The sequence below is a fragment of the Globicephala melas genome, chromosome 13 (assembly GCF_963455315.2).
Source record: "Globicephala melas chromosome 13, mGloMel1.2, whole genome shotgun sequence".
In the NCBI taxonomy this organism is placed as follows: Eukaryota; Metazoa; Chordata; class Mammalia; order Artiodactyla; family Delphinidae; genus Globicephala; species Globicephala melas.
The window spans coordinates 86,030,281-86,051,879 of record NC_083326.1 but is presented as its reverse complement, the minus strand read 5'-3'; the positions used below and the strand labels follow the sequence as shown (position 1 = coordinate 86,051,879).

Genomic DNA, 21,599 nt, shown 5'->3' with positions numbered 1-21,599 from the left:
GTGGGTCCACTTGCGTGAGGATTTTTTCAATAGCGAATATTACAGTCCTGCACCCTCTGTAGCCCTGGAGGATCCATGGTCCGTTACACTATTTTTCTGACTGCTCAGGGGGGTTGGCACCCCTAACCCCTACCCTGTTCAGGGATCAACCGTAATTCACATGCTGGTGTGGTAGAACGGTACTTTGATGTATTGCTGGATTGTTCTCCAGTACTTTTTTTCTTTCAACCTCATGTGGTTCTCTCTTCATTGGGTCACTTTGTCCTTCAAGAGCAATGACTAAGGAGAAGGAGGGAGATAAGCAGTGTCTCCGTAGTTCAAGGAAAATCGCCTTAGAACAGAAATCCCAAATCCAATCTTGCAACATTCCGTGGAGTCCTTAACTAAGAGATGCCGATGAAATTACTTCAAAAATGCTCGAGATTAAAAATATTTTACTTTACTGAATTGTAGACATAGGTCAAGCCTGGGGTCACGAAATCCAGCTTAATAAAAAAAAAAAAAAATCCAGCATTGGAATCACGTGCACCATGTTTGGATTTGCTCTGAATGACAGGATGCTCTCTCCTCTGTGGTGAGAAGACAGCAATTCAGACAGAGGAGGGTTTCTATTCCATGTAGAAAGGGATGATCACTCAGCAGCTGCATCTCATAAGCCCAGTGCTCTGCGTGGATCCTAACAGAGTTGTATCTGAGTCTTGGGTGGGAAAGTTAAGTCCACACACCCTTTATCTTTCATCCCTTGGGTGTTATCAGGCTCTAGGAAAGATTACCGGGTGCAATGCCTGGATGACTTTCTTCATTTGTGGTGGTCTCTGTTCACATTAGCCATGGGGGTTCTGTTATGTAATCCTCTAGCACTATAATCTCATCGCAAATGTACTAGAAATATTGGTGCACCTGTTTCGTTGAGCCAATCAGAAAACATCATGGTATTTGTTTTTGGAAAACCTGGATTCAAGACCAGTTAGACATTTTCTAACCGTGTGATCCCACACATCTTACATAAATTCTGCTTTATTTTTTTAATCAGTAAAGTAGAAATAATGATGACGATCATAATAATAATGCATTAAACAATAATACCTTACTCCGAGAACTAGGTATAGGATCCAATGGCGTCATCCAAACAGAAGGCTTAATCCCATGGCTGAATCAAATACATTGCTTAGGGTACAGGCAAATCTGCCATGTCAACAAGAACCAAACATGCAGGGACTTAAACAAGGTAGGAGATATTTATCGTTATCGGACCTAGCAGTCCAGTGGCAGGTGTGTGGTCTTGCACGGTTAGGTGGCTCTCTCTGTTCCATGATGCCATCCAGTGGGACCTAGTTTCCTTGTATCTTGTGGCTCCGTGTCCTTTGTGTATTGTCCTCATGTTCATGGAGGAAAGTGATCCGATTCATGGATGCAAGACCCACAAAGTTGTTCACGTCCCATGGATCAAAACCTAAGGACCTAATTATCCCGCTGTATCTAGCTACAAATCGGACCGGAAAAAGTCGTCTTTATCCTGGGGGGGGGGGGCATGTGTCTATAGAGCTGAAAGGATGCTGTGGGACCATCAGTAATGTGTGATGTGCAGGGATTCATAGCTCGTGCCCTCAATCCTAAAGCCTTCATCTCTAACCCTTCACAGGAGGGGCAGCGATCTGCCCGATAATATACTTATGCATCTTATCAGCCGTTTGGGGTCCCGTTACTGTGTATATTGATGTGAATTTGGATTGTTTTTCTATCTCTGTGAAATGTAAACAACTCCTGAGCCGTGGATTCTGTTGCTCCACAAACTTTTATTTATTTTATTTTTTTTATTTTTGCGGTACGCAGGCCTCTCACCGCTGCGGCCTCTCCCGTTGCAGAGCACAGGCTCCGGATGCGCAGGCCCAGCGGCCATGGCTCACGGGCCCAGCCGCTCCGCGGCATGTGAGATCCTCCCAGACCGGGGCACGAACCCGTGTCCCCTGCATCGGCAGGCGGACCCTCAACCACTGCGCCACCAGGGAAGCCCCACACAAACTGCTATTTTTAAAGTTTTATTTATTTTTAAATGTTTTAGGCAAACTTTATTCTGTGATCACTAAAAATCATATTCACAAAAAAATTTATAACATATTAAATATAAACATTTAACCATTAGGGAAATGATCACCATGCATAACCCACGGTGTACTCCAAATCGGCTCCCTAGGTTTTTAGAATTTATGCATACTTTTAAACGTGGGAAGAAGAACCCTGAGAAAGTGAATAGGAAGAAAACTGACAGCAAATGATATTCAGAGTCAATCTTAGACCCAAGTGAGCCCGAGTCCGAGGAGGCTGTGCTGACAGTTTTCTGCAAGGCACAGCCCCCGAACGTCGGCTGCCACAAACACTGTAAGTTGTTCCTAATGAGCTCTGGGGATACAATTTAACATCCAATTTGGAATCGCTGTTACAAATGGAGAAACACCTTTAGCTCCCGTACCAGTCTGGAAGATTTCTAATAGTCTCTTGGGATTATCGCCATCCTCATGTTTTATATTACTGAGACTCCTAGGTAACCCTCCCCTCGTTTCCCCTCTGGTAACCATAAGTGTGTTTTCTATTTCAGTGAGTATGTTTCTGTTTTGTAAATAAGTTCCTTTGTATCTTTTTTTAGATTCCACACATAAGTGATATCATAGGATATTTGTCTTTCTCTGCCTGACTTCCTTCACTTAGCATGATAATCTCTAGGTCCTCAATTTGGGTTTTCAGTTCCATTTTGTAGGTATCACATCAAAGAAATCACAAACCTAATTAATTTATTTTCCTGCAGCCTTAGGAAGATAAGCCGATTATTATTTAGGGGATGGTTAGCTGCAAGTGACACTTTTAGTCAACGGTGGCTTTGTAAGAGCTAAAAGGTCTGCATGCAGAAAGCTACAAGATTTTGATAAAAAGAAATTGAAGAAGACAAGAACAAATTGAAAGGTATTCCATGTTCATGAATCATTAGAATTAATGTTTTTAAAATTCCATACTACCAAAACCCATCTATAGATTCAGTGCAATCCCTATCAAATTTCCAACGACTTTTTTTCACAGAAATAGTAAAAACAATCCTAACTTCCATTTGGAACCACAAAAGAGTCCAGAATCGCCAAAGCAATCAGGAGGAAGACGAATAAAGCAGGACATAGCACACTTCCTGATATCAAACTACCTTACAGAGCTATTATTAAAGTGACTTAATTAAAGTCGGTGACTTAACAGTGACTGAATTAAAGTTATTTAATTGTCTCACATCATAAAAAACTCTGGAGACCATTTAGGGTTCTTTTGGCCACTCAGTGATGACAGGGCCCTGGGTCAGCATCTCTGAATTCTCTAGGACTTTTCCTCATGGTGGCAAGATAGCTGCCACTACTCCATAACCACTTCTCACGTGATAGCATCTAAAGAGGAAAGAGCTATCTTTTACCCTCACTACTTTTGAATTAGAGAGTAAAGCTTGAGCAACAACTCTAAAATCTGTAGCTGACTTCCCCTTATATATCTTTGGTTAGAATTGTGTCACATGGTCCCCTAGCTACAAGGGAGAGAAGGAAAGTGAGTATCTGACAAAAGAGGGTGATATTGCCATGAGTGTTTTAGAACAACTATGATTCACTCCCTGAGGCCCTGGCACATTTGAATCAAAGCAGCGCCCTGGAAGACAAAAGGGAGGATGGCTTTTGGGAAGATAACCAACAATTTCGGCCACAGTAAATACTCCAGATAAGCAAAGGCAAAGGGAAAGGATATGTTGAGCATGTTCATTGCAAGACTCCCTTCTATTTCTCTTTATTATGAACAAATTTTATTGTAAATATTCAAGTATACTGAAAGTTAAGATTATAATCAACAACCATTTACCTATCACCTAGATCCAGTAGGTAGCATTTTGTTATGTTTATTTTCTGTGTGTACCTAATAGCCATCGGGCCGTAAGTTGCAGACATCATGACACTTGAAGCCTGTATACTTTAGCACTTATCCCCAAAACATGAAGTCGTGCAGCTGGTAAGCATAACACATTTGTTACCCTTAACAAAAATTTAAAATCTTCAGTATAATCTAAAACTCAGCCTATGTATGTCTCAAATTACTTTTGTAGCTGTTTTTAACTGAACCAAGTTCAAGTTCCAAGTGGCGATCACGTGCAATTCCCTTTCCTTTGGTCTTTTTGTTGTTTCTCTCCCTCCCTCCCCTCTGCTCTTAGTTCAAACTCCTTTCAAACTGCAGCCCAATTAGTCTTTAAAAGTTTCTATTCAGATTCTTCTCCTTGTTCCGAAACCTCTACACTTTCCCACTGTCAAAAAAATTAAGTGTCTCCCACTAGCTTTCAAGAACCCAGCTTAGGGCTTCCCTGGTGGCGCAGTGGTTGAGAGTCCGCCTGCCGATGCAGGGGACACGGGTTCGTGCCCTGGTCCGGGAAGACCCTACATGCCTCGGAGCGGCTGGGCCCGTGGCCGCTGAGCCTGCGCGTCCGGAGCCTGTGCTCTGCAACAGAAGAGGCCACAACAGTGAGAGGCCCGCGTACCGCAAAAAAAAAAAAAAAAAAAGAACCCAGCTTAGCCTTGCGGGTCGTCCATACACATGCTGCAGGAAGTCTGGCTGTAGGTGTTGACCTCCTCCGTGCTTTCCTGGTGCCATGTTGTTCCTGCTGCATGGACTGTTTATCCCCACCTGATACCTCAAACACAGTTAAACCCATCTTCAGGTCTAGCTCAGATGCTGTCTTCCCAGTAGAGCTGATCCCACAGGTAGCCCTCCTCACTGCTACACCGGAGGTTTTACTGGTGCACTGTCACCTGCAGGTAATTGGCTGGGAAGATGTTCCCAGAAGAAACAGGACGGAGGGAGCAGGAAGCGGGAGGCCGAGAAAAGCCAATGTGACGGTGCATTTTCAACGTTGCTGCTCTACGCAGTGGAGGCTCCGCCCTGCCAGGCCCTCTGAGAGGCAGTGAATGGGCCCATGAGAATGACAGGAAGGCGGTGTGTTTATCCAACCAACCCCTGCTGGAAGAGGTTGCTCCTGGGGGTAGGAATTCTCCATTCTTCCAGGCTGCACTGTGCCCTGGCAGATGTGCTCCTGGGGCTTCGAGGAAGGCTCAGCTGACTCATGGAAGCGTGAGCTTGCGTGGAAGCGTCCCTCACAGTGGCACCTGAAATCGGAATTGTGCCGAGGAGATGTGTTTGTGCTTTTTAAGCTCCGTGTCTGTACGCATCAGTTTGGCTTCTCCTAAACGCACACTTACTGCATCTTTAAAAAAATTCCACTGTAGTCAGCGTCCTGAGTACAAAACCTGATGGCCTGGTGAGGGCGTACAACGTATTCTTCAGGGTAATTGCTAGACTCTTACGTTTGCAAATAACACAGACTCACTCTTAGTGGCTTAAGCAAACGCCAGAAATTGGTTGCCTCTTGTGACGCTGTGGTGATCGCTGGATGCAGACAGGGCTAGAGAAAAAGACGCAAGGTCTTCGGGACTTGGACTTTAGCTGGTAGTTCTCCCCGGCGTAGCTTCTTTGGGCTCCGTGTCACAGCAAGATTCTTTCCAAGTTCAAGTCCTAGGAACATCTGATTTTCACCCCTAACAGTAGCAGCAAAAGATGAGAGATTGGACCTCCTTGGTTCCGTCTGGTCCTGTATCACTAGAAGTGGGCCGTCCTATGTGCTTAGTCTGGGGAGCATATTCAGTTTTCTTTGCTTGGCTCTGAGTTGTAAGCAAAGGCAAAAATAGGGAAGCTGGCGGTTGCGGACCAAGTTCCGAATGTTCTGGGCTGACTGTAGCTGCAGAGGTGCGGGTGTGGCCTCCTGGCCTGGTTGCCACGGAGGTGGTGGCTCAGAGCTCTGCTGTCATCTCTGATCTGGTCTTTGTGTTTGTATATTCAGTCCCTCCAAGGTAACGCCTATCCGCTCTGGGTGCTCACCCAAATACAGTGGGAAGAATACAATTTCCTTCTGGAAATGAAGTACAGGGTGTGTACTAGGTGCTCTGGATATGAATTTTGCTTTGTCCCCTTTCCAACCGTTGTCCTGTCTGCCCTGAGCGGGTCCTTTAGTTGGTTACATGCTTCATGACCAAGTATCCCAGCCTCCCCCATGTGCTCTTAACCAGAAAGCTTCCACTTGCTCAGGCAAACGGATACCTACCTCCCATCAGCTTGCCTTGGACAAACAGTATGGTCCAGGAGCCAACGTGGAGCTGTTAAGTGCTTGTGATCGGGAAAACATGGGTCAGTTCAGTATGAGTGAGTCCCAAAGGACTGGAGGGCAGTGTTAACCGGAGCCCTGGGACACCCAGTTCCTGTTCCCATAGGAGGGACCGTTTTCCACAAACCTACCTGACTTGGGGCCAGGCCTGCCAGGGGGCAGCCACATATTCAGCACACGAGTTTTGACCTGATGTGACTCCCACCTGGGCCAGTCCAGCCCCCCTTAGGCAACCTGCTGGACTCTGCTCCTAGGATGCTGACCTTACAGGGAACACCCCATCAGCACAGCACCCGCAGCCCCAAACTCCTGGACTCAGGGGTCCTCCTGCGTAATCAGGCCTGCAGGCGCACCCCAGACTTCCCGGCACGGCCACCTGAATGAGACCCATAGCTCTGCAGCGTGTTTCTCTTCTGCAACCATTTGTACGCGTTCACCTCCAAAGACACGGTCACTCAGAAGTGAGCCGCTGCCGTAGCGTACGTTGGCAAGTTGTTTCTGAAGCAGCAGAAACCCCTTCAATGCTGTCTGCTTTCCTCCTCTCTCCCTCCCACCCACACTTTAATTTTAAAGTGCTTGCTTCCATCCCAGCCAGGTTTCTGGGCCAAGGAAGGCAGCTCCATTTGGGGGCCGCTGAGAGCCCTGTAAGATAGAGCAGGGGAGGCCAGAGGAAAGACCTGAGGGTCTCATGTTTGCTGAGAGGAGACTCACAGCCTCTGGAAAACTTTTAACTACTTATAGCATCTATTTGAGCAGAGAGTTCAGGAGACCATGCGGCAGAATGTAGGGCTGCACGCTACTCCCTAATAAAACTCCTAGGAGTTTGCGTGTGGCAAATAAAGCCCTCTGGGCAGTCGCTCTCAAGGGCCATCACAAATGTCATCATTCCCAGCAGCAATTTCCCTCCAGCTTTTACAAGTGAGGTGATTTTCTTGTGTTTGATCAAAATAAATTGAAATGTGGTTTCCAATGAAGGCATCACACGTGCGGAAAAGGGGCTTGCAGGCAAGACCTGGGCACGGGTTCCTTCTGAGACATCCTCTCGAGATCGTCTCATTGGACAGAACCAGGCTAATGAGGGTTGGGCCTTGGGAATGTAATAGGGAAGAACAAATCTGACTCCATGTTGGATCTGTTTCTTTTACTTTAACCTTTGTATTCTATTGCTTTTGCTTCGGGTTAAGAATGTTGCCTGTAGCCTGAAATATACAGGATAGCCTGTTCTAAAGGCTCTGACCTTTATGAGTATAACAATTTTCCATTCATATAGAGATAAAAAGTTGCAGAACAGAGAATAACATTTGTCATGTTGGAGGTTTGTAGGAACATGGTGACCCGACCTACTGTGCACAGCCACAAGAACAAAGGATTCCTGCACCAAGAAGTTAGCAACGACCAACCCCACCCCTCCCTCACCTGGCCTTTAAAAATGCTTTGCTGAAACCCTCTGGAGAGTTTGGGGCTTTGGGGGCACAAGTCACCCGTCTCCTTGCATGGCTCTGCAATAAACTTGTCTCTGTTCCAAACTCCCAGGTTTCAATTTGTTTGGCCTCACTGTATGTTGGGCACATGAACTGGTGATCGATGACAGGAATAAGAAACTAAGAGGAAGAAACCTAAATTTTGCAGAGAGGAAAAAAAAAAAGCATACAAAAAAACCAGAAAAATAAATGTACAAACAAAAAACATACAAAAAACGAATATACAAGCAAACACACACATTACATAGACCCAGCAGCCAGGAGAGGGGTAGAATCTACACTGTGTGTGGCCAGCCAGGCTGGGTTTGTAGTCCACGCAGAATCCTTCGCAACAGCGCTCTGCTCGCCCCAACCCACTGCTACAGTGGAAAATCTACCAGGAACGCCAGGGAGAGGCTGACTTCTCCGTTTTCTCTCTGGCTTTTATTCTACCACATTCCTGAGCTGAAGAAATGAGGCTGTATTCACTTGGGCCGCTTTCCTGCAACAAGGTGGTTGCAGATAAGGCACACTTCCTCCAGATAGCAACTCTCTGGGGTCAGCCGTCTTTCTGCCTGAAGCAAAGTGCTTTACAATTTATTATTACGCAGCAGTGGATTAAAAACAAATAATTCAGCTAATCTGTATTATGTTTTTCTTCGAGGGGGGGGATCTTAAATACAGGTAAAGCTCAAACAATCAAAGAAAACCCAGAGAGATACTGCAGAACTAAGAAAAGACTCTTGAACAGAAGGTCATTACATAAGGGGAAGTTTGCAGATAATTCCAGGCAGAGTTGGAGTACTGGCTACTCGGATTTGCTCCTGTGAAGCTGGTGTCTATTTTTTACACGTAACATTTAATTGTTTTTCTTTAAGAAAGGATCAACATGTTCTTAGAGTAATATGAAAGAAAAAAACCCAGAACAGATTACATCTAAAAATTAAAATGTTCCTTGCGACTTTACACAGAGAAATATCTGTTAGAGAATGTACTTTTAGGAAGGCATCTCTTAAAACTGCTTTCTAAAAGACCTCACTACCTTATCAGCACTTCATTAGTCTAACATTTATAGGCAATATAACATATTATTTGAAATAGGCAATATTTCAAAATTGTAAAACATAAAATAGGTTCAGGCATCTGACATTTGCATATAAATAGAAAAGACCTCAGATTCATGCTAGTAGGGAAAAATGATTTTCCACATTTTTCACATAATTTTCGCTAAATTAGTCTTTAAAAATGTCCTTGTTATGTAACTTGATTTTTTTACTTCCTATTTAAACAATGAAAAAAAGGGTTTTTTTTCCCGAAAGAAATAGCTGCATGAGGCAATTGAACTCAATGAAAAGCTTCATTACTTAACCCTAGACCGGTATAGAGAAGCCCATGGAATGAAGGTTTCCCTGGCCTATACTCACTGATTCACGCCCATCCTCTCTAACAGAGTCTAGTGGTCCAATAGGGACCCCTGCTTCCCCCAGGATAGCTCAGTGCTTTCTGGAAAGTTCCCTGCAGGTCCGGCATCTATGGGTTGAAACAACTTGAAGTCCAAGAAATGTTTCCCAGTTTACCCCATGCTGTCTTGGGAGGATTCAGCCTGCTCTTGGTCAGTTGGTTTGTTTGTTTTTTTAATTGAAGTACCGTTGATTTACAATGTTGTGTTAGTTTCAGGTGTACAGCAAAGTGATTCAGATATATATCTATATATAGATATAGATCTTTTCTTTTCAGATTCTTTACCCTTATAGGTTATTACAAAATATTGAGTACAGCTCCCTGTGCTACACTGTAGGTCCTTGTTGTTTATCTATTTTATATATAGTAGTGTGTCTATGTTAATCCCAAACTCCTAATTTATCCCTCCCTTTGGTAACCATAAGTTTGTTTTTTATGTCTGTGAGTCGGTTTCTGCTTTGTATATAAGTTCATTTGTATCATTTTTTTAGATTCTCACAGACATAGAGAACAGACTTGTGGCTGCCAAGCGGGAGGGGGCTGGAGGAGGGATGGATTGGGAGGGTGGGGTCAGCAGATGTAGGCTATTATATATGGAATGCATAAAGAGCAAGAGCCTAGTGTATAGTGCAGAGAACTATATTCAATATCCTGTGATAAACCATCATGGAAATGAATATATATACGTATAACTGAATCACTTTTCTGTACAGGAGAAATTAACGCAACATTGAAAATCAACTAAACTTCAATAAAAAAAATTTTAAACGATATCTCATTCCCTCAGTCAAGTCACCTCAGCACACAGAAATGGATTTCTCTCTTGAAAGTGGTTCTCAAGCACTTTACAGTAATAGGGGAACTTATGACCCCTGCCCTGTCTCCACCCCAGACGTGGTTGAGAATCCGCAGATGGAGCCTGGGGGCTTCAAAAGAGGGGAAAGCTTTGCCTGGTGATTCTCAGGGTTTAATAATCAAGTCTTTGTGGCTGTAAATGGCAAAACAGTGAATCTGGATACGGGGTTTAGAGCGATGCTTGCAGGGCAGAAACTGCCTCTGTGTTTTTTAAAAACTAGATTTGATATAATTATTATCAAAGACTGATTTCGTCTAATGATATTAAAGGCCTACGGCTCTTAAAATCAGCTTTATTATGGAAGCTGGAAAAAACCACTTTGCTATTTTGAGAGTAAAACTCCGTATCTTACCTCTGCAGTTGAGCCAGGCTTCTGGATTTTTGCAGCACGAGAACCACAGGAAGAGAGGACCCTGGGCACCCAGCAAGGTAGCAGGGCCCATGCGAAGCCAGGGAGTGTTTTGGCTTTGGGTCCCAGATGACATCAGGGTCTTTGCTAGAGGCCGTCTAGGTTAAGCTGTGAGCCAGGTCACAGCTTTGCCAATGCATCCACCACATGACTTACTATTCCAAAAACATTACTTTGCTAAACGTGTATGTCCGTATATGAAGACAGTGGAGAGCTGGAAGATACCGCGGTGGTTAATGGAATGTGCACATTGTCTTATATTCATTTTGGGCAGCTTTTTCCAAAATAATACTGTTATGATACTTATTTACATTGAAAAAAATAATTCCTCAAATCAACATTTCAAAGATAGTCTCGTAGTGTAGAAAATACTTAGGATGCAATTTTGGTGGGAAAAGAAGGATACAGATTCTATTTAAGGCATCCCTCTATGTAAATCAACTACTAGCAGAAAATAGGCCATGATTTCCAATTGCGGTTTTCTCTGGGAGACTAAAAGTAAGTATGCTATGTCTCTTTGTTTATTCCTTCCTGGATTCCACTCCCCCCAAACACAACGGATGTGTATCATTTTCTAATTAGAAATCTAGATACAGCCTTCATCTGTTTTTTTTAAAGGTAGAGAACCCCAAGGGTGTCATTCATTTCAGATTTTTTTATTTTCATTTTTTATTTTAATTCTTGTTTTTTTAATTGAAGTACAGTGGATTTACAATGTTGTCTTAGTTTCAGGTATACAGCAAGGTGATTCAGTTATACATCTATATCTATATCTTTATCTATATCTATTCTTTCTCAGATTGTTTTCCCTCAGAGGTTATTGCATTTCAGGGTGTTACAGGGAGGATGACACTTGGACCTGCAGAAGATCGCCATTCCCTCTGACAGGTGTGTTTCCTTCTCCTACTGAATCCACTCTTCTTTCTCTGCTGAGAGACATGGCTTTCCTATCAGACGGGGAAGAAGAATTAGGAAGGCAAAGATACACCATGGCCCCCCAAACACCAAGTCCTTTTTCCCCTGAAAAAAAAGCCTTAAACACATGCCTGTGTGTCTGTCCAAGTATCATAAATTCAGTTTGCCAAAGCCTCTGGGTTCGGCAGGCTGGACCTCTTAGAAGTACCAGGCGGGGATTTACTGACACATTTCCGGTGTTGGTGGAAGTCTTCCCAACTTGGGGCCTTGCTGAACATTTGATTTTATTATTTCAGCTTTACTGAGATATGACTGACAGATAAAACTGTACATGCTTCTTTTTAATTGAAGTGTAGTTGATGTACAATGTCATGCCAATCTCTGCTGTACAGAAAAGTGACTCAGTTATACACAAAGAGGCATTCTTTTTATAATATTCTTTTCCATTATGGCACAAATGAACCTATCTACAAAACAGAACTTGCACATTCTTGAAGTGTACAACGTGATGATCTGAGTTAACGTGTACTTTGGGAAAGGATTACCCCTCGGGTTACTTAACATACCCATCGCATCCTTAGACACTTTTTTGGTTTTGCAAACACTGACTAATTTCACTTAGCATAATACCCTCGGGACTTCCCTGGTGGCACAGTGGTTAAGAATCCGCCTGCCAGTGCAGGGGACAGGGGTCCGAGCCCTGGTCCGGGAGGATCCCACATGCTGCGGAGCAACTAAGCCCATGTGCCACAACTACTGAGCCTGCGCTATAGAGCCCGCGAGCCACAACTACTGAGCCTGCACTCTAGAGCCCACGTGCCACAACTACTGAGCCTAAGCGCCACAACTACTGAAGCCCGCGCGCCTAGAGCCCGTGCTCCTCAACAAGAGGAGCCACCGCAACGAGAAGCCCTCGCACCGCAACGAAGAGCAGCCCCCGTTCACTGCAACTAGAGAAAGCCGCGCACAGCAACGAAGACCCAACGCAGCCAAAAATAAATAAATAAATAATACCCTCAAGATTCATCCACGTTGTTGCATATGGCAGGATCTTCTCATTTTTTTAAGGTAGAATAATATTCCATTGTATGTATACACTGCACCTTCTTTATCCATTCATCTACTGATGAACCCTTGGGTTGTTTCCACATCTTGGCTATTGTGAATAACTCTGCAATAAATATGGGGGTGCAGATGGGGGCAAGGCAGTAGAAAATGCCTCTTCCGCCATTTTGTTGACCTCACTTGTTAAACATTTGAGTGTTTGAGCTGGTCACGTACACCTAGTGTTCCATTACAAAGACTGTCATTATAGAAAGAAAACAGAAGTTACATTTGTATGCTATGTGTAGCATAGACATTTCAGTACATGGGAAAAGCTCCCTAGTTCATTTCTTCTTATCTCTGACCCTGCCAACATCTAACTTTGCTTATGACTCATGAGTAATGATTTATTTCAAAAAATATAAATCAAGACACTCATAAAACAAGAGAAATTCCATCTGAAGGCTCAAGAAGACCAAAGTGAAATATTGACTCAAGCTTTCTCGGGCTCTTACACACATCCACACCCCAGCCCCGCCTCCACATGTCTTGTCATATGTGTGTTTAAAGTTGTATTGGAAGGGGATGAACTAAATTAGTTTTTTGTTTAGCCAAATGGCTCTGGCATGAATTATGCATCATCCATGTAATGTACAAAACCTAAAAGCACAAATGAGTAAATGTCACTCCTGAGTTTCCCTCAAACAGCACTGATTCCAAGCATACTATGGACACAAACACTGCCAACTGTTCTTTTAAATGTCAAAGAATGCAAGATTTATTCTCCGTACATAGAAATTTGTCTCTCTCTGTCTCTCTCTTTCACTCTCTGGGCTTTCCATGAAATATTCATGAGGATTAGCATTAGTAAATGAGTTTAGAAAATTCAGTAATTTTTGTCCTATGATGTCTAAATGTAAGTAATCAGTTTGGTGGAGTGACTTATGAACTAAATTATAACCCACCAGCATTGTAGAAAAAGGTAATGTGTTGGGCTTCCCTGGTGGCACAGTGGTTGGGAGTCCGCCTGCCAATGCAGGGGACACGGGTTCGTGCCCCGGTCCGGGAAGATCCCACATGCCGCGGAGCGGCTGGGCCCGTGAGCCATGGCCGCTGAGTCTGCGCGTCCGGAACCTGTGCTCTGCAACGGGAGAGGCCACAGCAGTGAGAGGCCCGCGTACCGCAAAAAAAAAAAAAAAAAAAAGTAATGTGTTCACTACTTCTATAAGGATCATCACTATCTAGCAAAATAATTACATTAAACCAGGTTTATATGAAACAGGACTTAAATGGGAATTCTAAGTCCTTGGCTTTGCTGAGAGTACTGAAATGAAAAAATCCCGACAACTGGGCGATGTTTATTATCATAGGTTTAAGAGTCAAAATGTCAGGCAGTGACTTATTATTTTTTTTCCTTAAGGATTTTGATTGTTCTGAGTTCCATTCCCTTGGGACGGTGATCTCTGAGAAAATGGTATCAACAGGCAAGATAGCTGGTGTATTTAACAGGGCAAATGCATTTTGGAAAACAGGTTCAGTTGCAGTGATGCATATCCCTAGAAATGAAGTGATGATGAGAACCCAGACCAACAAGTGCCCCAGAAACTAGTTATGGACAGAGGCTGTTTTTTTGTTTGTTTGTTTGTTTGTTTGTTTGTTTTGCGGTACGCGGGCCTCTCACTGTTGTGGCCTCTCCCGTTGCGGAGCACAGGCTCCGGACGCGCAGGCTCAGCGGCCATGGCTCACGGGCCCAGCCGCTCCGCGGCATGTGGGATCTTCCCGGACCGGGACACGAACCCACGTCCCCTGCATCGGCAGGCAGACTCTCAACCACTGCGCCACCAGGGAAGCCCTAAGACAGAGGCTGTTTTTAGCAGCAAAGCCTTTTTTTAAGGAATTACGTCCACCTGAACATTTGTAAGGGCAGGGATTAGACCATGCCCTGGGCATGAACCTCAAAAGTCAACATCACCCTTTGCTTTTCCATCCAATGAACTACTGCTCCTTCTTACAAATCAGTTATTGCTCTTGTTTTTTGGCCAAGAAGGGAGTGATGGGGCAAACTGTGTATATGTATGTGTTTGGGGGGAGGGAGGTGTTGGTCCATGTTTTCTTTTTTCTTTTTTTTTTTTTTTAAGGGGATTGGGAATCAAGGAGCAGGGTTGTTTGTTTGTTTGCTCGTTTGTTTTTTAGACGTGTGGCTTTCGGGATCTTAGTTCCCTGACCAGGGATTGAACCCGTGCCCTCAGCAGTGAAACACAGAGTCCTAACCACTGCACCGCCAGGGAAGTCCCCAAGTCCATGTTTTCTTAATCCTGTGCTTTTCACACATGACTATCCTAAGTAGCGAAACTCAACAGAGTAAGAATCAGTATGGATCAAATTCTCTTTCTTGCAATGTCCTTTCCTGTTGTTCCTGCATATGTCCTTGCTCTCAGCATCTTAAGTCCCAGCCCAGCTTTTACACAAGCCCGCTCTGATTCCTGGCTCTCCCCTTTCCCCTGAAGTCTTCGAGTACTTTCAGTTTGTACTACATCATTTAGGAATCAAGTACGTGCATTCGCTGGTTCAGTGTGAGTCTTGTTTTCCAGATGCAGTTACGACTGACCTCAGTGAGGGGAACACTTCCTGTATTCCTTGACTTCATATCTATCTGGGTAGGTAGGAGGCACTGGAAAAATGGTGTTTATTGACTGGTTAGAACTTGATATACTAATCAGACTGACTTGCAACTGGTTTTCATTAGCCGGAAAGGATCTGATAACTCAAATCTACCCAAAGACACACACCTTCAGGACTGTGGCCAGGCTGAAAGCCAAGACACTGAGCTGGGGATGAGTGGTGGGGCATGGACAGAGCCCACAGCGCCTTCTGACTGTGACCCACCAGGACGCTGTGGGTTCTTCTATGAGCAAAGGTGTTCACCTGACCCAGGGTCTGTGTGGTGGTTCTATTATTAGTATTAACAATTCGAAAGGACAGTTAAAAGTCAGAAAATCAATGAGACACATTGTGAGATGTAGGGTCCAGTGTTTCAGTGCCTGAAATGATGACAAATTCAGACATTATTAATGGGATAGAAAATAAAAGCAATCAAAACTCTGCCCATTGGCAGAGATCCGGCAGGGTCACAGAGGCTTGCCAGGGTAGCTCAAGATTCTGGATTCAGGGAAAACAACTTCGAACATAGCCTTAAGTTTTAGGACGTTGTCTGGTGATGCCAATGATGGTGTTACATCTAGAACCACAAAATGTCGCAGATCATTCTCGTCCTCTGTTAACCCTCGACTCTCTTTTCTCCTCCCTCCCCCTCCCTCCTTTTCTCTCTTCCCCACCCCTTCTCATTCAATAAATACACTATGTTCCTTCTTCTTATTTCTTAATCTTCCCCCTCCTTCCTAAAGTCCATCTCCTTATCTCTTTTTTCGGAGGTGATATTGAATTTGGTTTTTGTAGTTTTATTTATACTCAGGAAGAGTCACCCTTTTTAGTGCACTATTCTGAGTTTTGAGAAATGTCTATAGTTGTGTAACCACGATCACAATCCAGAAATAGAAAAATTCCATCACTCCCTCCAAATTCCATTGGATCACTCTGTACTTAACCTCTAACCCTGGCAGCCACAGAGGTTTTTGTCCTTTCAGTTGTCCCTTAGTCAGAAAGTCCTATAAATGGAATCCTATAGTATGGAGACTTGAGTCTAGTTTTTCTCAAACATCAAAAAGCATCTGATCTATGTTTTTACATGTATTCCTTTTTATGGCTGAGTAGTATTCCATTGTCTGCATACAGCATGGTTGGTCCATTTAGTGAATGAAGAAGATTTGGGTGGTTTCCAGTCTTGTGTGATGGAGAATAAAGCTACTACAAATCTGAATCTACAGGGTTTTGTGTGATCACAGTTTTCATTTCACTTGGGTAAATATCTGAAGTGCGATTTGGGAGCTGTAGGGTATGTGCATGTTTAAATGTATAGGGAAATGCCAAATTATTCTCCAAAGTGGCTGCACTCTTTTGTATGCACTTCGTATTGTTATTAAAAACAGCATTCTAATACGTGTGTAGTACTTTTTGCATTTTCTTCCTTCTTTCCTCCCTCCGTCCCTCCCTCCCTCTCTTCTTTCTTTCTATTTTTAAAAAAATTTTTTATTGAAGTATAGTTGATTTATAATGTGTTAGTTTCAGGTGTACAGCAAAGTGATTCAGACATATATATATATATCTTTTTCAGATTATTATTTTCATATATATATATATCTTTTTCAGACTCTTTTCCCTTATAGGTTATTACAAATTACTGAGTAGAGTTCCCTGTGCTGTACAGTAGGACCTTGCTGTTTATCTATTTTATATACAGTAGTGTGTATACATTAATTCCAAACTGCTTATTTACTTTACCCCTCCCCTTCTTTCCTTTTTGGTAACCGTAAGTTTATTTTCTATGTCTGTCGGTCTATTTCTGTTTTGTATATAAGTTCATTTGTATCATTTTTTTTTTAGATTCCACATATAATCGATATCATATGATATTTGCCTTTCTCTATCTTGATAATTTCTAGGTCCATCCATGTTCCTTTGAATGGCATGATTTCATTCTCTTTTATGGCTGAGTAATATTCCACTGTGTATATCTACCACATCTTCTTTATCTGTTCTTCTGTCAATGGATACCTAGGCTGCTTCCATGGCCTGGCTACTGTGAACAGTGCTGCTATGAACATTGGGGTGCGTGTATCTTTTCGAACTAGAGTTCTGTCTGGATATGTGCCCAGAAGTGGGATTACTGGATCATGTGGCAACTCTATTTTCAGTTTTTTAAGGAACCTCCATACTGTTCTCAATAGTGGCTGAACCAATTTACATTCCCAATAGTGTGTGGTATTATCTCACTGTGGTTTCAGCTTGCTTTTTTCTAATGACTAATAGCGATGAAGACTTTTTTCATGTGCATCTTCTTGATTGGTCTCCAAACAGTTTGGTCATTTTTATTAGGCATTTTTTGCTTTCCTCTGATTAAAATTTGAGAGGGTTTTTTAAAAAATTTATTTATTTATGGCTGTGTTGGGTCTTCATTGCGGTGCACGGGCTTCTCATTATGGTGCCTTCTCTTGCTGTGGAGCACGGGCTCTAGGCACATGGGCTTCAGTAGTTGTGGTGTGTGGGCTCAGTAGTTGTGGCTCGCGGGCTCTAGAGCACAGGTTCAGTAGTTGTGTCGTGCGGGCTTAGTAGCTGCGGCGCACGGGCTTAGTTGCTCTATGGCATGTGGGATCTTCCTGGACCAGGGCTCGAACCCGTGTCCTTGGCAGGTGCATTCTTAACCACTGTGCCCCCAGGGAAGCCCCTGGCCTCGTGATTTTTAAAGGGTCCCAGGGACACGTCTGTGCAGCAGGCTGTGGCCCCTCGTTGGCTTACCGAGCCCTCCCCACTCCTGTCTCCCTTCTACTAACCCCATCCTGAATCGCAACCTCACCCTAACCCTAAAGTAAAATTCACCTCTTTCCCTTTGCAGGGATGGTGACTCCTTTCCCCTCTGCTACTCTGCAGTTCAGCTCACACCACGCCCTGAGCCTTGACCCTCAGGATCCAAATTTGGAAAAACCTTCTTGCAAGTTCTTGTTAAATTCCTAAACAAAAATATGATTTTTCTCCAATCTCTCCCCAGGGTAGGGAGCAGAGGTGGTTTTCCTTTTCTTTCTTTCTTTCTTGTTTTTCCCCAAATACATTTGTAAAATGTGCAAAAGAGACAGAAACAAACAGATGACTATTTCCTAAATCAGGGTCAGCAAACTACAGTCCTCGTGTAGAATCCAGTCACCTGATGTTTTGTAAGTCAAGTGTGTTGGACACAGTCACACCCGTTTGCCGATGTGCTGTCTGGGGCTGTTTTCCTGCTGTACCTGCAGAATGAAGTAGTTGTGACAGTCTGGTCTGAAAAGCCTAACATATTTACTCTCTGGTCCTTTCTAGAATAAGTTTGTTGACCCTCCTCTAAACTACGGATCTCAGGATCTCCTGGGTTGTTGATTCTGGAAGACCAGGGTGTTAGGGCTCATGTAAAACAAAGGATTAACCTACAGGCTGAAATTTACTCCTTGTGAAATTGATTTTGATCAATTCCAGTTTAAATGCTTTCATGTCTTTGACCTATATAGATGCTAAATGTCAACCTCAAGAACTGGATAAACTAGGCAGACCACACTCAAGAATCTCAGGATATTGTTTTGGAAGAGATTCCTCCACCCCCCCAGTCCTTAGCTCTCCCCAGGACACATGCAGGCTCACATCATCAACATTAATATTCTTCCACCCACTGATCTTATCCTAACAACTGGCTTAGCAAACAATACTTTTCTTGACGAGCGTCTCACAAATGAACTTGGCTATATCAGCTCTTAGCAGCACATAAAATTGTGCATGTATATTTACTCAAAAATGTGTTCACAATGGCTTTAAAATGATTACTACCGCCTCAATCTCAAATGCCACCCTTTTACCTTATTTTACCCTATTTATAACTGCCTGGAAAGATTTTTTAGAGGACTTGCATGTTTATTGGGCCAGAAAAAAAAAAAAAACAAACCTGGCACCACATACATGTCATCTATCACCTTGCGTTTATTTCTGTTGTGAATGCAAATCGTATCAGAGTAATTTAAGCTCCTGCTGCAGTGGTAAAGTCGAAAGAGAGAAATAGGATTGTTGTCTTTTCTGTTCTGCCTGAAGAGATGCAAACACATCTGGTGAAATTTAAGGATACAAATGAGAAAGTACGAGGGAAAGACACAAGAACATGTAATATTAAATAGCAAAGTAGGTAAGATGAAGAATATGAAAGAGAGTAAACCCAATCAGGGTTCCTACCTGGCCAGGTATGCAAGGGGCTGCAGTAATTCCTGAGCTAGAAACTCCCAGCTGGTCCAGTCTTCAAGGGCAGGATGGTGTGAGCAAGCGGGGGTCACCCGCAGCCTGCTTCGGGGGCTCAGGAACAGGGGATGTTGAGGTCCCTGCTTTGACTTCTCTCAACCTCAGAGAACAGAGGAGGATTCTGGCTGTTGGCTAACTTTCCCCCAACATCCAGGTAATGAAACCGACATCACTATGTACTTCCCATTAAATACTCACTCTGAGGAGGTGACACATCAATCCTCATGTTTTCATTTCCAGACACTGAAACCCACAGAGCTGAAAGAACTCACCCAAGATCACAGTCCTTTAAGGGAGCTTGGATTTTAATTTTGGGGAGGGGTAAAAACAAAAAAAGGAGTTTGCCTTAGGGGCTCATCTTTCACTTGTGGGAGCCTGATGGGTGTAGCAAGAACAGGGATCATAGGGGGTCTGTTTGAGGATCATCTCTGCCTCTTCCCAGCCCTGCGATCTTGGGCCAGGTGTGTACTTCCTGTGTGTGCCCGTCCCTCATTGGTAACATGGGTGCAGGGGAAGTTTCGTTCCATAGGTGCGTGTGGATTAATTTAAATGAGGTGCTATGCACGCAGGTCTGCTTGGTGGTCTCAACCCCTAAATAAAGGGGCTGTGACTCTCCCCTGGATGTAAACGTCACTGCACTCAAGCTTGTATCCCTCCCAGGGCCAAGGACTGAGCCCCTTCTAAAGCTCGCTGGATTGAGCTGGATTTGCATTTCAGCCCACGGGTTATGGTTTCACATCAGGCCCTGAGTTAGTGAAGGGCACACACTTGTCTCTCCTTTTCTTTTATGATGGAATCTAAGACCCCAGCCCTCTCTGAGAAATTCTACCAAAATAGCACACGCTTTCTAAAAATGTACAGGTATCATTATAGGGGAAGCTGGAGTGTTATTTCACAGCCAGATTGGGGATCTTGGAAACAAAGGCCTTTGTGGACGTCAAGGACCCTAAACTCTCTGGGACGATCCTTGTTAAGTCACGGGTGCCTCTGTACTCCGGGCTCTGCCACGTCACTGATCGTCCCAATACGGTGCGTCCCTGAACGTAGTTCGAAGTTGCGAACTTTCAAAGATGTGAACGTGCATTCCCGTGTCCAATCACGTAAGTTAGTTCACCTGTTGGGTGTATATTGTCACGTGCGTGCATCCTCTACAAGTGGTTGTGCTTTTGTGTACTTTACTGTACAGCACTGTATACAATAGCACAGTATCTTTATTTCCAGCTAGATTTGCAAGAGGATGACTTCATTGAACTCCTCGCTGTGCAACACGAGAAGCTTACTGATGAAGACCTGATGGAATTGGAGGCCCAGAGAAAGGATGAAGAGGGACAAGAGGAAGAAAAAGTAACTGAAGAACCGAAGAGATTCACGACGCAGGAAGTGGCAGGGGATTTTCTTTATTTGAGGAGGCACTGTTAGATTTTGAGGCACAGGACCCGAACGTAGAACGGTACATGAAGGTTGCAGCTGCCGTTCAGAATGCAATCCAGTGCTGCCGTGTCATCTACGATGAGAAAAAAAGAGCTACTACCCAGACATCACTGGATCGTTTTTTCAAGAGGGTGGATAGACTTGAATCCAGCAAGGAACCAGCACCTGAGCCATCAGCGTCAGGCGTGAGTGCAATTGCAGCTCGCCCTCCGTCCCCTATTGCTGACGGTCCTTCAGCTCTACCATCTCCCACCCCCCTCCCTCCTCCAGTCAGTAACTCGTCCTGCCTGTTCACTCGATGCCAGCCCCTGTGTGCCAGCTGTTGTACGGCACTACTGTACTTTTCAAGGGACTGCACCGTAAGATTTAAAATGTTTAATATTTGTGTTTATTTGGCTTTTATGCAGTATTTGTATGAAAAGTATTATAAACTTATAACAGTGCAGTAGTATAAAGCCGATTGTGTTAGTTGGGTACCTAGGCTAACTGTGTTGGCCTTAAGAACAAACTCTCGGTATGGAACTTGTTCGTATGTAGGGGAATTACTGTAATTCAAGGAGGCAGATGTCATGCGACCCTCTACTGAGAGTGGATGTGAGATGGGGAAGAGGAAACCAGAGGTGAAGATGCTCAGGGCTGTATCTCTGCAGGTAGAGATGGGGTTGCAACTCAGCCCTTCTGACTCCATGCCCCAAACAAGCTCCCAGCTGCCAGGTCGTAGTGCCTTTTAGACATGGGAAACACATGCACCCAGATGCATGGATACACACACCATGCACACCCGCCACGCACACACATGCCACACACATATACACTCGCATGAATAGGCACATTCACACGTACACATACACCACACACTCCCAAACATACACA

At 43.9% G+C, this 21,599-nt stretch overlaps 1 long non-coding RNA gene across 1 annotated transcript in view; it reads left to right on the top strand.

The window, feature by feature from the left end:
- LOC132598346 (uncharacterized) overlaps positions 1-20,932 on the top strand; it is a 68,952-nt gene extending 48,020 nt beyond the window's left edge. The window contains exon 7 of the long non-coding RNA XR_009566403.2: positions 20,517-20,932. This is a non-coding gene — a long non-coding RNA (uncharacterized lncRNA). The remainder of the gene's footprint in view (positions 1-20,516) is intronic.
- Positions 20,933-21,599: the final 667 nt, after the last annotated feature.